At 38.2% G+C, this 15638-nt stretch overlaps 1 protein-coding gene across 5 annotated transcripts in view; it reads right to left on the bottom strand.

Moving 5' to 3' along the window:
- The window catches only part of ARNTL (aryl hydrocarbon receptor nuclear translocator like), a 101547-nt gene extending 88079 nt beyond the window's left edge, over window positions 1-13468 (bottom strand). For 3 of the 5 annotated variants that reach the window (XM_031941582.1, XM_031941583.1, XM_031941584.1), the window contains exon 1: window positions 13283-13465. The gene's annotated coding sequence lies outside the window, so the exon portion shown is untranslated. Of the gene's footprint in view, window positions 1-13282 lie in introns of all 5 variants that reach the window. The other 2 variants (XM_031941586.1, XM_031941585.1) reach the window with 2 other exon arrangements.
- Between the last annotated feature and the right edge of the window lie 2170 nt (window positions 13469-15638).

Raw genomic sequence — 15638 nt, 5'->3', positions numbered from 1 at the left:
CAGATTTTATAAATAAGAGGCACAAATAATACCAATAGAAGGAATCTAGTAATGATGAAATCCTAGGACAGAAAATGAAGATCATGGGGTACCTTCATCATGGTGCCTTCATCACCACTGCCAGGTGAAGGTTGGGGTTTCTTAAGAGAAATAATGATTTAAGAAGAGAACAGCTGGATAAAAGAATGGTATTTAGATTTCTGGACTACAACTTATATAACGAGTGGCTCTCGCTCAATGATATAACATACCTATTAAGGACCAGTAAAAATATAGTTGCATGGAGTCTTCCAAATCTAATGATAGATGTATTTAAGCTAAAATTTGAAGGGAAGAGAGAAGGCTGTCCACATGCATCTGCTAAACCAGATATCAAAAAGAGTAGCTATTACAAAAATAAAAAAAAAATCGATAGAAGCTTGATAATACAGAAAATTATGCCCAATATGAAAGCCAAGAACAATAAATGCATGAAGTCTGAATAATGGATCAGATAAACAAGAAATCCTAATACAAGAAGACAAACAGGTATTTCTGAATTTTGGTGGGAAGAAGTTCATGAAAAGCTATACCAGAGTATACATTATTGAAAAACAATAGAATAAATACAAAGGCATAGTGGAATTTTACATTTTTGAAAATATATCTGTGAGGAAATACAGGAATAGAAAGGGGAAACGTAGTAAAAAAAAAATAAACAAAAAGGAACAGACACTCTGGTTTAAAGATGCCAATGATGTAGCCTTTCAAATATTGCCCAAAGCAGATTAAAATGTAATGGGGAAATATTTAACAAACTAAATAAAAATATAGGAAGACCCAGAAAATATTACATTTTAAAACTAAGTCAATAAGCAGTCTGTGTGGATTAAGTAGCCCACAGCTTCCACTTGAATTTAACATATTTGCTCCAGACCACCTGGACTCTCAGAGGACTATGTTGATCTGATACAAAGATAGGATAGTATTTTTATTTTTCTTATTATTATAACTTTTTATTGACAGAACATATGCATGGGTAATTTTTTTACAACATTATCCCTTGCACTCATTGCCGTTCTGACTTTTCCCTTCCCTCCCTCCAACCCTCCCCTAGATGGCAAGCAGACTTATACATGTTAAATATGTTATAGTATATCCTAGATACAATATATGTGTGTAGAACCGTATTGTTGGCACAAGAAGAATTGGATTCAGAAGGTAAAAGTAACCTGGGAAGAAAAACAAAAATGCAAACAGTTCACACTCATTTCCCAGTGTTCCTTCTCTGGGTGTAGCTGATTCTGTCCTTCATTGATCAACTGGAACTGAATTAGATCTTCTCTTTGTCGAAGATATTCACTTCCATCAGAATACATCCTCATACAGTATCTTTGTTGAAGTATATAATGATTTCCTGGTTCTGCTCATTTCACTCAGCATCAGTTCATCTAAGTCTTCCCAAGTCTCTCTGTATTCATTCTGCTGGCCATTTCTTACAGAACAATAATAATCCATAACATTCATATACCACAATTAACCCAACCATTTTTTAATTGATGGGCATCCATTCATTTTCCAGTTTCTAGCCACTACAAAAAGGGCTGCCACAAACATTTTGGTACATATAGGTCCCTTTCCCTTCTTTAGTATCTCTTTGGGATATAAGCCCAGTAGTAACACTGCTGGATCAAAGGGTATGCACAGTTTGATAACTTATTGGGCATAATTCCAGATTGCTCTCCAGAATGGTTGGATTCGTTCACAACTCCACCAACAATGTATCAGTGTCCCAGTTTTCCCCGCATCCTCTCCAACATTCATCATTATTTTTTCCTGTCATCTTAGCCAATCTGACAGGTGTGGAGTGGTAGCTCAGAGTTGTCTTAATTTGTATTTCTCTGATCAATAGTGATTTAGAACACCCTTTATGGATGGAAATAATTTCAATTTCATCATCTAAAAATTATCTGTTCATAGACAGGATATTATTTTTATGGGGGACTCCAAGGATCAGGCATTTACAAAAACTGAAAAACAAGTGAAAAATTCTTGACTTGCCTTATTGACAATTTCATCAAAAGGTGGAGTGAACAATGGATACTGCTATTCTAGGTACTGCTATTCTGATTTTGACCAAGAAGGAGGAACTAACTGCTTCAGGAAAAATGACATGGACGATGAGGGGAAAAAAATGAGAAAAGTCAGGCATAATCTAACACACAATCCACATTTTAGGGAAATGGATTTCATTCCAAAGGCTTTGGACAGAGAATAGATAGGATCTCGTGGATTGAAAACACAATTAGTCCAAGATGAATGAAAAATTCTCAAGAATGAAATTTTGAAGAAACAAACACAAATGATTCTAGTGAAATACAAAAAGGAGAACTGCCTAAAAGATACTTATGGAACTACATAGGGAACCTATCCATCAATTGATTTTAACAGTTAACAGATGATAAATACAAAGAGAGTGATATGGTGCTATGAGAACAAGATGTCCTTTGTGATAATTAGCTCTGTCAGTGATCTTTGAAAGGTCGTGGAAAACACATGAAAATACCATAGTAATGGAAACAAGCAAAGACATCATTTTCAAAAAAGAAAGAAAATAAGATCTAAAAACTACTAATTTCATCAAAGCTATGACTTTGGACTTATTTTGTTTGGCCTCTTCTGGGGTCTTGTAGAGTTATAAGGAAAAGACAGACATTGCAGGAAGATAGATTTCAATGATGATCTTAATCACTAGAGTCACCAAAAGTTAATCTCTCAAATGGCAAAGAAAGGGTTACAAATGTTACCTATGATAACCATGAAACACCCACAGTAATGACAGTGACAAACCAGACTCCAAAAAGAGAAGAAAGGAAAATGTGGGCTAATAGGAACAGGAAGTTTTTATCCATATAAAATAGCAGAAACCTTATGTTTCTGAGCAAAAAGGCTGCAACTCCTCTAAAAGTTTCCATAACTATCATTATATTTTCCCCAACTATACCAAAAATAGTTTGAATGAATATATTTCAAACTTGTTTCTGATTTCATACTCTCATTCTCAAATTAATTCATTTCCCTTGAAAAACCTTCAAGTACATTTCAAAAGAATGAAAACTATAGTTATCATTTTAACTTAAGAATATAAAAATACATCTATTATCTTTTGTGAAAGCCAAGAATCCTATCTACATTTCTTTTAAATCAATGAGGATATGAGTAGCTTAGTCTCACAAAACATTGGATACAGAATTCATACGTGATTGAACTATGTTCTTAATCATTTTTAGGGTTTAGTTTAACTATTAACTAGCTATGCATAACTCTAAATTTAAGTGCAAAGGAGTAGCAAGAAAACATCTTTCTCTTTAATTGCTTGGAAAGAGAGGAGAGAAGGAGGAAGAGGACTGTACCTATTGGAAGAATAGTAGGAAAGGGTTTATTTAGACAAATTAGTATTACTGGTAAAGATGCAATGGTTTTATACTTACAAAGAGAAGCAAGAAGACATAGCAATGCTGGATCCCAAACTAAACTACAATCGAGCAACCATCAAAATAATTTGATACTGGTTAAGAGAGGCTCATCAGAAAGGGGAAAAAAAAGAGAGAGAGGCTCATCAATAGAACTAAGTACAAAACTACAGAAGCAAATGAATAGAATGCCCTAGGCTTTGATAAAGCCAAAGTCCCTATCTAATAAGATATGAATTTGGCAAAAGTTACTGAAGAAAATGAAAAGCAGTCTGGCAAAAATTAGATTTAGATTAACATCTCACACTATGTTGCAAGATAAGCACCAAATGGATCAATGGCTGAAGCATGAAGGGTGATGTCATAAACAAATTAGAGAATCAAAGAAGAACTGATCTTTTAGAACTATGGATTTGAGAAGAGTTTAGGGCCAAACAAGAGGAACAGAAGATCACAGATGATAGAATGAGCAAATTTGAATACATAAGGTTTAAGTTTTTGCAAAACCAAAATCAAAGCAACCAAAATGAGAAGGGAAATAGGAAACTAGTTTAAAAAAAAATTGTAGTTTCTCTGGCAAAAGTTTCTTCTCTAACATATTTAGGTAACCAACTTAAATGTATAAAAATCTTAAGATCATTCTTCAATTGATGATAAAGGCTATGAACAGGCAGTTCTTAAAGGAAGAAATCCAAGCTTTCAATAGCTATTTGGGGGAAAAAACCCTCATATCACTAACAATTGGAGAAATACAAATTAAAATAATTTGAGGGTTCTACTTAATACATATATCAAAAGATTGGCAAAGTTGGTTTTAAAAAAAAGGAAAATGATAAATATTAGAGGAGCAATAAGAAAAAAAAAGGATATTAATACACTGTTGGTGGAATTGTGAATTAGTCAACCCATCCTAGAAAGCAATTTAGAACTATGCCCAAAAAACCAGTAAACTCTCTCTAACACTCACTCTCTCTCTCTCTCTCTCTTTCTTTCTCTCTCTCTCTCTCTCTCTCTCTCTCTCTCTCTCTCTCTCTATATATATATATATATATATATATATAAAATACTCTTTTGATCTAAGCCTACACCCCAAAGAGATCAAAGAAAGGGAAAAAGTATATATATATATAAATTTTAGAGCAGCTTTTTTGGTAGAGCCAAAGAATTAGAAACCAGGAAGCTGCCCATCATTGATGAATGGCTAAACAAATTATGGTGTATGAATATAATGGAATACCATTGTGCTGTAAGACAGTATATAAGATGTAATAGAATACTACAGTGTTATAAGAGGTATGTTTCATAGAAACTTGGGAAGTATGAAATGATATTGAGCAAAGCAAACATTAGTAGGAAAATAATTTGTGCAACAACAGTATGGTTAAACAACTTTCAAGAACTTAAGGACTATGTTTAGCACCATAATCAAAATAATTCTAGAGAAAAGATGAAGTATGTGATCCATTTCCTACCAGAGGTGACAAAATTCAGATGTAGAATGAAACATATTTTGGATGTGGCCAGTATAAGAATTTGTTCTGCTTGACTATACATGTATTTTATTAGGGTTTCATTTTTTTTCCTTTTTTCCTTTTTTTTTTCCCCTAAGTGGAAGAGGGAGAGCAGAAGTGAAACAAAGATTTTTGTTAACTAAACACAATTTAATTAAAAAAAAACAATATACTATCATTGCTGAATGATGCTGACAACCTCATAGATTTTGAGTACTTTTACAACTTTCAAATGATGACTTTTACTTTTTGAGCTGAATCACTGGTTCAAATGCAAAGGAAAAAGTATTCTAAGGAGAGAGAAATCATGATTAGAAAATATAAAAATAAATAATATATTGTGAGGTACAGCCACAAAACCCCTAGTCTATCTAAAACTGAAATTTCATGTTGAAAAAGAGCACGTTTGAAAAGGTAGAGTGAGGATAGATTGTGGAGGGAGTCTCTAAAAACTAAGCATAGATGTTCAGACTTGATGCTAAGTAGTAGAAGTAAATTAGGAAGAGAGTGAAAAAGTCAGGAGTGGTATGCAGAAGAAAAGGAGGGGGAGAAGGAGGGTGAAAGGGGTGGGAAGGAAGCCTGAAGGCAAGAAGATCAGTTAGGAGGCCAGTGCAGCAATTAAACCAAGAAGCTCTGACTTATAATAAGCACATCAATAAGAAACAAAGAAGCAACAAAGTAACAAAGAGGAGAAACAAATGTAAATAAACTAAGACTTAAGGGGAAAAAAACTAAAACCACTTTCACTGCCTGTTCAAGAAACAAAACAGGTTCAGTTCAAAGTCCAATACTTGCTACATATAGATGAACAAGTGTTTAGCAAGTACCTATTGTGTGCCAAGCACTATGCCAAGTGCTGTATATGTAGACAGAATAATTATCCTAAAAATTCCGAGCTAAAAAATAAACCAAAACATGTAAATCATGTTTAACCAAAGATTAAATGTAAGTCAAACATTAAATACTTTTACTGTATTTTAATTCTTTGGAAAAATACAGGACATAAATTCCCTGTATAATATAGAAGAGAACCACATATAGCACATTTTATATAACATGTTCTTGACATAACATTGTTTTCCCTTACTGTCTAAATTTATTTTTAGCAGACAGCATTTTAAAATCCTACAAACCTACCTACCCCCCATTCTTAGATTAAGAAATTGGCAAGAAGCCGAAAAGCTGAGGGAAAGGAGAGAATATGGCAACAGAACCTGAGGGGTGTTTTTTCAATAAGAGAAATAATGGAGTTTAAAGTGAGGGATTTTCAGATATGGAAAAAAAAAAAACTGAAGTTGAAGGAATTGTTAAACTCCCACATCACCAACGAGCTGACGGAACAGGACCCACAAGGCCCGTATTAAGAAAGTGAAAGGAGAGAAGACCAAAAAAAAAAAAAAAAAAAAAAAGGAGAGAGAGAGAGACAGAGATAGAGAGACAGGCGGAGAGAAACAAATATTCACAACGGGATCTTTTTTAAAGCAACATTTGCATCGGCTTCATAGGATTCAAAGATAGAAAAGAGCTTAGAGATGAGCTATCTATCTACCCCAAATGTCTCTTATTTACAGATGAGGACACCAAAGTTCTGAAAGAAGCAAGTAAACCATGATCACACAAGTATGAGATTCCAAATCAAGTCCTCAGACTCTAAATCTATGCTATTTCCCCTAAAACATATTCTCTCTCATGAATCCTAACTAATCCTAGGGCACAATGGCCAAAACTGCACCAAACCTACTCTATGATAAGCTGCACAATTCATCAGTGAGGGAGGAAGAATAAAATTTGCTTAAGAACAATTGTGCAATCAACACATAGACTGTTGCTTCATAATTTAGGAGTAAGTAATTCTGGCTGCTGGGGAAATAAGGTAAAGTTTGCTTGCATTACCAGACTTACAAGACATTTTCAGTCTTGTTCCCAAGTTGCTCTGTATAACAATCAGGGCATCATGGGAGTTGAAATACCACTGTATCCCAAAAAGGGATAGAAGAAAAGGTCCTATTTGTCCAAAAGTATTTATGGCTGCTCTTTTTGTGTTGACAAAGAATTGGAAATCGAGAGGATGTCCATCAATTGGCAAACAACTGAACAACTCATGGTATATGATTGAAATGGAACACTATTGTATTATAAGAAATAACAAGCAGGTTGATTTCAGAAAAACCTGAAAAGGCTGACATGAATTAATGCAAAGTGAAGTGACCAGAACCAATGGGTTGTATACAATCTAGTGTATACTGTAATATCAGTATTGTAAGGAATGTCAATGAATTAGCTTTTCTCAGAAATACAATGATCCAAGAGAATTCCAAAAGACTCATGCTGAAAAATGTGATTCACATCCAGAGAAAGAACTGATGAAATCTGAAGCAGATTGAAGCATACTATTTTTTACTTTCTTTATCTTTTCTTCTTTTGGTCTGTTTTTTCCTTCACAACATGATTAATATAAAAATATGTATTGCACATATATAACTGCACATATATAACCTAAATCAAATTGCTTACAGTCTTAAGGAAGGAGCGAGAAAATTTGGAACTCAAAAAATTTTTCTAAATGAATTAATTTGTCTTTACATATAACAGGAGGGAAAATATTATTTTTAAAAAGGAAAAAAAGAAAGGAATTTGTGGCCACAGTTGAGATAAGAATTAAGACTCAAAGAACCTTAGCAGCAACATGGGAAAGAGCAATTCAAAAACAGATCTGAAATTATCTATTGGTTTCTCTTTCTCTAGCTAAGCTAGCCAGCTAAAACTTTGTGTTTGGGGCCTACATCACAAAATAGAAGCTAAGGACTCACAGAACTGCCTCCTATGGGGGGAAAAAAAAAAAGCTGAATTGCAGGTAATGACCAGAAGGTGGTAGCAGAGAGCAGAAACACTTTAATGAAAATCCCAACAGAAAGTTATTCTACCAGAGAATTAACAGCCATAGAACTGGAGTTAAGACCTCCCCTGGTCATATATGACTATATATATTGCCTACAGTTATGCTCCTCTATGCCATGATCCTATATATCTTCCTCTATCCCTGATGATACATGATAGCATGTGGAAGGACAAGATGTATGAATGGGGGAAATTGTTCTTGTCGATTATTTTACTATGTCATTTGAACTTCCATACTTTCTGTATGGCTCTTAATCAATATGTTGGTGAGGACTTTGTGGACTTAATGGTTTTGAGTGCATACTGATTAAACAAAGTGATTTGCACTTTGGGGCACTCTTTTGAAGGAGGTCTCAGGGACCATAATAACAACTCTGAAAATTTGGGAAGATCATGATTGCCGTCTTCATGTGGAAAAGGGATTTACACTTATTATGCTTGACATGGGGGGTTAAAGGTGGGAGGGGGGAGAAATGTGTCCAATATGTCAAAGGTCAAAAGTTATAGAGAATATTTTTGTTTCAGCTAACTTCCTACCAATCACAGCTCTCCCAAAATGGGATGGCCCACTTCATCAAACAATATGCTTCTATCACTGGAAGTCTTTGCACAGAGGCTGAATGATCAGTTATCTATCATGAATTATCTAGAAAAAGGTATTCCTATGTCACAGTAATAATCTCTAAAATCCATTCCAATTCTAAGATATCTGAATTCTATAGATTCTCTGCTTTAGCCATACAGAAGTTTATTTATATAGATATGTGTACATAAATGTGTATATGTAAAAATATAATTCAATTTGACTCAACAAACATTTATTGAGGGCCCATTATGGGCCAGATTCTAATTCAAAGACAGAAATCATTCCCTGACCTCAAGGAGCTTACATTCCACTGAGTATTACAAAATAACAATTTTTCTCTCTCCTACTAAACTATAAACTCCTTAGAGAATGAGGCACAACTTTGTATCAGGCACAGCACATTAAGGGGGGGGGGGGGAACTATATAAGTATATAATTAAAATACCAGCTATGGGTTTTATAAACTTTATAGGGGAAAGTTCTATATTAAGCCATTATTTTATGGAATAAATTTATTTATTGGAACATTTCCATTGTTAAGCCACAGCAATCTCCTACCCCTCACCCCCAAGCTTAAGTGTCCCCTAAAACTCTGTCCAGGACCATTTTTTCTCTCCCTAGGTGATTTAATTGATTTCTGTGATTTAATTATCATTTCCATGCAAATAACCCCCAAATATACACATAAACGATAATAAGAAAAAAAATGCACCTCTCAAAAGAGTTATACCAAGTTGTGAAGCTATCACAGTCTATAATGGAAGAACAATACAACATCAAAGAGACAACAGTTTTTGACATCTAAAATTTAAAATCTTACATGATTATAGACAGGAATTGTTTAATCTTCTAGAAAAGGACTATCTCCTCACCAAGACCTTTGATTCTATCAGAAGTATTACTTCATCAGAAATAAGTCAATAAATAATGGACAGAAGACAAGTTATTTCAAAACAAGGTCAAAAAATGTTTAATTTTTACATCATTATGCTCCTGGTGTTCTCATTAACCAAGTCAATCTATATTGCTAGCACAAAACCTAAATACATAAACTATGCCAAAAAAAAAAAATGACTTTGACAGAAAGGAAGAAATCACATTCACTTTCTTTTCCTGCCCTGTAATAAACATAGTATGAATGAATGGAAAGACTGGAAGCTGAATCAGGAGGGCTGGACTTTAGATCTGATATTATCTGTATCACTCCGGGCAAGTCACTTGAACTTCTGGCTTGTTTCCTTGTCTATAAAATGAGGGAGCTAGATGGAAAAAGATAAAATGCCTTGAAGTAGAGGGTGCTTAATAAATGTTACATTGAATCCAAATCTACTTCAATGATTCTATAAATACAGAAACAGAGAACCTTGGAATTAGAAGGGACTTTTGACCTCATCTACTTTAAACGTAGGAGCTTTAATAAATCCAATGAACTCTATTCTTATCAGACCACATCTAGGATATGAATTTTTCAACTGAGGCATGAATGCCTTCTGTAACACTTTTGTCAAATGGGAACAAATTATGTTTCAAAACAGTCCATTACATTTTTTGGACGCTTTACTTGTTAGGAAGGATTTTTTCCCTCTTCCTCTTCTTTTAAGCAAGCTCCTGAAAGTTCCTCCAGTTATCAGGCCAAGCAGAAGATTCAACCATCTCCCAAAGACAGTGACTATATCCCCCCTAAATTCTCTTTGCTTCAAGCTTTCATCTTATAAGAGAATGTCAGCATATCTATCTACCACTCTGACCATCTTAATAATCTTCCTCTCAACATACATTACTTTGTCAATGTCCTTTTTAAAATGTGGAACCCAGAGCTAAACACAAAACTTTAGGTGTAATCTGACCAAGACAGAATACAGTATAACTTTTTCCTTCTAGATAAAACACTTCTATTAGTGCAATCTGAGATCACATTAGTGTTTCTGGCTGCTTTGAAACAATGTGGCCTGATGTGTTTGCAATACCACTCAAATCCCTGAGGTCTTTTTCACATGAACCCAGCTAGCCATGGTTTCCTCATCTTTATATCTTTAATAGTTTGTTCAGCTGACAAAATGTTAACCCCAATAGAGGAGTTTACATTTATTTCTGTTCTTTGATTAAATTTAGCTCTGATTAAATTTGCCTGTCATCATTGCAGCTAACATTCTTTCAGATCCCAAGTGAATTTTAGATAGTCTGCCTAGGTTTTTAATGGTCTCAAAATTTAATAAATATGCCATCTATATCTTGCAGCTTCAAGAAAATGTTTACCCCAGAATAATTTTCAAAGAAAGGCATTTCAGAGATATTCAGCAGGTAAATATTTTTTCTGAGTTTATAATTAGTTATGTTTAGAAAGTTAGAGCTCAAAAGGTCAGAATTTAGAGAACATCTTGTCCACCCCCTTCATTTATAGATAAGAGACCTTTAAGGCTCACTATAGTTAAATGACTTACCTAAAAGCACAAGTGTAGTTGATGCCAGGATTGTACCTTATACCCATATCTCCTGACTTCTACCCTAATCTTCTTACATTTATAAAAAGTTGGCTATATGCCACAAAGAGAAGTAGATGCATTTACATTTGATGTTAAAGTAATAATTAGTACAAAATTAAATCACGCCAAGTATTATAGTTTTAATTTAAGCTATTCACATTTTATATCTAGAACATGGAAATTCTAGACATCCAATTGTCTGTACACATTTTCAAATCCTGCATTAAAAATTAATTGTTAAAATTCATTTCAAATATGTTAAGTGAATCATTTTTAAGACTTGGCAATACATAATGTGAACTGAAAACTGAAATTTTCAATATTTCAGGATATACTGAGATGATAAACACATTTTTAAAAAATTCTTTTCCCTTGGAAGGAAAGGGGTGGGTGTATAGCAACAGAGGAAAGAGCACTTAGTTTGGAATCAGGAAGACTCAACTCCATGAGTTCAAATCTGGTCTCAGGAACTTAGTTGCTGAGTGTCTCAGGGTAAGTCATTTCGTCCTGTTTGTCTCAATTTCCTCACTTGTAAAATGAGCTGGAGAAGAAAACGGCCAATCACTCCAGTATCTTCGCCAAAAAAAAACAACAAATCCACTCAAAAGAAGAATAATTTGGAAGAAAATCAAGAGATAACTCAAAATCCCCACAACAATGCAACAATCAATGAATTAAGAATCCCACCAAGCTAAATTTACATCAGAAGAAAAAGTCTTTATCAAGTACAATATACATTTTATCTATAATTTATCATGTAACAATGGAAGATGAGAGAAGAATAAATGACAGACACCTCTTAGAATGAATGAAACTTAAAATATAGTTCTTAAACAAAATTTAAAAAGTATCTTTTCAAAATCAAGTACTATTAGGAATGTTTGTCGATTAATACTAAATCAACTATTCAAAACACAATAAAAAAAAAACTTTCATTATGACTTTCTACTCAAACACAGAAACCATTTATTGTATTTTGAAGGGTGAAACCTTGAAGGTAGAGAAACGTAAATAGTAGGCAGGGATCCATGCCAAAGCGAGTTTAATTCAGGTCAGTTACCTCAACCTAAACTTTAAAAAAGAGAAACAAACATAACTAAAGCCATATCAAGTGCAATGACTTTTTCACCCCCAAAACACCCTTCCCTGTCTTTAATCCCTCCCCTTTTCAGCTGAAGCAAAGACTTATGTCACGAGAGTCACTGAAAGCAAGTCTTATTTTTATCTTCAGTCCCATTCACTGAGCAAACAAGGGTTAGTTTTGCTGTTGACACCAGACAAACACGAGAACCTCCCCCTCTCGCTTGACATCTGTCAAACCCTGGAAGTTCAACCTCCCCATTCGGTCTCAGCGATTTGGCCCGAGGCTGTCTCAGGGATAAAGGGGCTCTTACGACGCACTCGGAAGCGCTACCTGTCATTCCAGCACCAGCTCCACTCCGAGCTGCTCACGACAATTCTGGGCAAAACCGTCCCGGGTCCAAATTTCAAACAATTAACAGATCTCGGGTGGAAGTCCAACCCGATGGACTCAGTGGCCCATTATCTCTCAGGCTTGGGAGGCGATGCAGCCATCCTGCCCGCAAAACGCTCGGGCGGGGGGGGGGGGGGCGGCAGGAACTGGACAAAACAAAATGTAAGCCGGGCACCTGCCAGGGTCTAGGGGGGGGAGGCCCCGTCCCCCCTCCCCCCCCCCCCCCCCCCCCAATATGAGCAAGTCATTCTCTGCCTCTTTTTATATCCCCAGCACTCAGCTCGGTGACTGACACTCAGCAGGCGTTTAATAAATGTTTATTGAATTGAATTGCTCAAAGAGAAGATGGGAAGGGGATGGAGAATAGATGGATTCTCCGCCCCCCCTTCTCGAAACCTAACCGAGGCTTACGTCTATTTCCCCGCTTCCCTGAAATACACTCGCGCAAGCAGCCACAGCTCCCCATTCCCCAATAATTTCTCTGGGGGGAGGGACTGTCCCTTTAAGAAGCAGCAGCCTCCCCTCCCCCATTACAGGTAGAAATGAATTGGAGAGGGAAAGGGGAGGGTCTGCTGAGTGAATTGGGAACCCGGCACGCTTAAGGTGACAGCAGGAACCCCGGCCCCCCCCCCCTCCCCCGCGGAGGGAGAACGGCCACCGGGCGCCTTTAAGAGAGGTCGCCCCCTCCGTCCCGGGGGAGGAGGAACGCAAGGGGAGAGGGTCTGTGCCTTTAAGGGAGACAGACCGTCCGAGGGTGCTCGGCGGCCCGGGGGCACTGTGCCTTTAAGGGCGTCAACGGTCCCTGAGGGCAGCCCAAGCCCGGGCCGGGGCCCAGAGCCTCTCGGCTCCCCGCCGCCCGGCCAGCCCGAGGCACTCACCGTGGGCGGGCGAGCTGCCCGGGGGCGCGCGGTCCGGGGCCCCAGCTCTCCTCAGTTTCCGCGGCGGCGGCGGCGGCGACAGCTCGGCGGCGGCGGCAGAGGAGGAGGCAACTGCGAGCCCCACTCCAGTAAACAGGCACCTCCGTCCCTGACCTACTTTCTGCCTTCCCTAAATGTCGCACCACTAACCTACTTTCCGACCAATCCGCTCCCCGCCGGCCCAGGCCCGGCCCCCAACCCACCAATCGTGAGGCCCAACCCCCCCTTACTCCTCCCTCCAATGGAGGAGCCAGGAAGCCCGGATACCTGCCTCTCTCCACAAGCCAATCAGAAAGCCCAGAGGGACCCCGGTTCGGCGGCCAACACACGCCAATCGGCTCTCGGCTCCGAGGGCCAGATTCACCAATCATTGAGAGCCTGGGGAGCGGCTCTGGCCAATGGAGGGAGGTCAAGGAGGCGGGACGGCAGGAAGGCCGAGCGGTCTACCTGACGCTTCACCCCAACCAATCAGCAAGCGCACCTAAGTTCACACCCTGGAGAAGCCTCCAATCAGCGCGTACGCTTCCTTTTCCATCGTGTTCCCCCCCCCGCCCCCCCACTGCCCCGCTCGTCCGCATTCCTCCGCCAGCTCCGGGCCGGACACCTGTTGCTTTCGGTGACCCCGCATTGTCTGATGCCGAGTCATTCCAGCTGGACTCCCCGCTCCTTGGGGCGGGCCGCGGCGTATCCCGAGCCGGTGCCGCCGCTGGCATGGCCGCCGGGTCTTCCTCGCTCCCGGCGCCTCCTCCCTGCGCACTGCGGAGCCTGGCCGGCCCTCCGACTCCTTTTGTCTCCGGGATCCCCGGGCGCTGGGGGTTATCGCAGCTGCCGTGTGAGCAGATGAGCAAACTGAGGCCCGCGGTAGTTAGAGCGCCTTCAAACGGACCTAGAAAAATAGCGCGGTCCTTTCCTAGCAAATTTAGCGTCTGTCTGTCCTCGCAGCTGCCCTGAGAGGCGGGCAGAGGGAGTCCTCAAGCACTTATTAAGCGCTCACTTGGTGGTTCTTTCGGGTCCATAGATTTTGAACTGGAAAGAATGTCAGGCCAACCCCTAATTTCTTTTCTTTTTTTCATCTCCCTTTTCTTTTTATTATGAATTTAACAAGCACTGATAAACATCTGTTCTTTAATAAATGTTTGCTGAATTAAATTGAATTGATTTGACTAGGTCACTCAATCCTTTCCTTATACTCCCACAACATTTAATTTTAAATATCCTTGATTTCATTTCAGCATTCACTTTCTTTTTTTTTTTTTTTAATAACTTTTTATTGGCAGAACCCATGCCAGGGTAATTTTTTACATTATCCCTTGCACTCACTTTTGTTCCGATTTTTCCCCTCCCTCCCTCCACCCCCTCCCCCAGATGGCAAGCAGTCCCATACATGTTAAATAGATTACAATAGATCTTGGATACAATATATGTGTGCAGAACCGAACAGTTCTCTTGTTGCACAGAAAGAATTGGATTCAAAAGGTAAAAATAACCCGGGAAGAAACACAAGAATGCAAACAGTTTACATTCATTTCCCAGTGTTTTTTCTTTGGGTGTAGCTCCTTCTGTCCATCATTGATCAACTGAAGCTGAATTAGGTCTCTCTGTCAAAGAAATCCACTTCCATCAGATTACATCTTCATATAGTATCGTTGTTGACATATATAATGATCTCCTGGTTCTGCTCATTTCACTCAGCATCAGTTCATCTAAGTCTCTCCAGACCTCTCTGAAATCATCCTACAATAATATTCCATAACATTCATATACCACAATTTACCCAACCATTCTCCAGTTGATGGGCATCCATTCATTTTCCAGTTTCTGGCCACTACAAACAGGGCTGCCACAAACATTTTGGCCCATACAGGTCCCTTTCCCTTCTTTAGTATCTCCTTGGGATATAAGCCCAGTAGAAACACAGCTGGGTCAAAGGGTATGCACAGTTTGATAACTTTTTGAGCATAATTCCAGATCGCTCTCCAGAATGGTTGGATTCGTTCACAGCTCCACCAACAATGTATCAGTGTCCCAGTTTTCCCGCATCCCCTCCAACAATCATCATTATTTTTTCCTGTCATCTTAGCCAATCTGACAGGTGTGTAGTGGTATCTCAGAGTTGTCTTAATTTGCATTTCTCTGATCAATAATGATTTGGAACACTCTTTCATATGAGTGGTAATAGTTTCAATTTCATCATCTGAAAATTGTCTGTTCATATCCTTTGACCATTTGTCAATTGGAGAATGGCTTGGTTTCTTATAAATTAGAGTCAGTTCTCTATATATTTTGGAAATGAGGCCTTTATCAGAACCTTTAACTG

Source organism: Sarcophilus harrisii, chromosome 6, assembly GCF_902635505.1.
Source record: "Sarcophilus harrisii chromosome 6, mSarHar1.11, whole genome shotgun sequence".
Classification (NCBI taxonomy): domain Eukaryota; kingdom Metazoa; phylum Chordata; class Mammalia; order Dasyuromorphia; family Dasyuridae; genus Sarcophilus; species Sarcophilus harrisii.
The sequence above is the reverse complement of the archived record's forward strand: the minus strand, read 5'-3'. Positions and strand labels throughout refer to the sequence as shown.